Raw genomic sequence first — 1461 nt, forward strand, 5'->3', positions numbered from 1 at the left:
GGTCAGTGTTTCGTTCTGCTGTACATAATGTCACTATGAGTTGGTACCGACTCGATGGCATTTAACAAAAACACTAACAACTCATAAATTTTAATGATATTTGTATGAACTTCATTTTAGGCATATATTCTTTATCCTATCCCAGACAGCATTGCGCTTCAAGATAGATCTCTTCAATTTGTTGATCCTGATATTGCAAACCATTTGAGTGTCTGATGAAAAATGACTAATATAAGTACATTTCAGTGGACTATTGCCTAAGATACCAATCTTCAGGCATTTAATTTCAGTTTTGACAACTTCCAATTTTCTTCAGTTCTTACTTCATACATCCCCATTCTGATTAATAGATGTTTGTAGCTGTTTCATTTCATTCATAGTTGTGCCACATCAGCAAATGAAGGTTCCAAAACCTTTTTTTTCCATTTACATCATTATGGTCAGCTTTATTTTAAGAAGGTAGCTCTATCTCAGTCATGTTTTCAGTGCCTTCCAACTTGAGAGGCTCATCTTCTGGATCTATAGTTGAAAATATTTCACTGCTATCCACAAGGTTTTCAGTGGATAACTCTCCTTCTTCCTAGTCTGTCATATGCTGAGAATGCTAAGAAGCCTGTTCCCCATGAATGACCCTGATGGTTTTGAAATACCAGTGGCATAGCTTCCAGCATCATCACAACAACATGAAATTCACCCAGTTATAACAAATTGATAGGTGGTTATAGTGAGCAAAATATATTTTTTATAAGTATATTTTTATATGTTGCTTTTGTTGTAAGATGCCATCTTCCTGGTGTTGTTGTTAATGTGTGTTATCCACTATTGCTAGTGTGTGCAGTCCAATAACTCATTGTTATTGTTATTATGTACGAATGAATTAGCTCCTATTCATAGTGATACTATGCAGAGCAAAACAAAACACTGTCCAATCCAGCTCCATTCTTACAATTGTTGCTATGCCTAAGAACATAGTCACTACCACTGTGCAATCCATATCTGAGGTTCCTCTGTTTAACTGTCCCTCCACTTTATTAAGCTTGATGTCCTTTTCAAAGGATTGATGTCTCCTGATAACATGTCTGAAGTTTTAGAGATGAAGTTTTGTAACTCTACTTTCTAAGGAGCTATCTGGCTGTTCTTCTAGCAGTTCAGTTTTTAATATTCTCCTGCAACTACCTAGCTTAAATATATCCATTCTTCTACGATATTCCTTATTCATTGTTCAATTTGCATATTAATATGAGACTATTGAAAAAACTATGACTTGGGTCAGGTGCACTGGGAAAGGTGTGCGACAAGGTTGTTGTATTCTTTCACCATACTTATTCAACCTGTACGCTGAGCAAATAATCTGAGAAGCTAGGTTCTATGAAGAAAAATGTGGCATCAGGATTGGAGGAAGACTCATTAACAACCTGTGATATGCAGATGATACAACGTTGCTTGCTGAAAGTCAAGAGG

The sequence above is a fragment of the Chrysochloris asiatica genome, unplaced genomic scaffold (genome assembly GCF_000296735.1).
Source record: "Chrysochloris asiatica unplaced genomic scaffold, ChrAsi1.0 scaffold00057, whole genome shotgun sequence".
NCBI lineage: Eukaryota > Metazoa > Chordata > Mammalia > Afrosoricida > Chrysochloridae > Chrysochloris > Chrysochloris asiatica.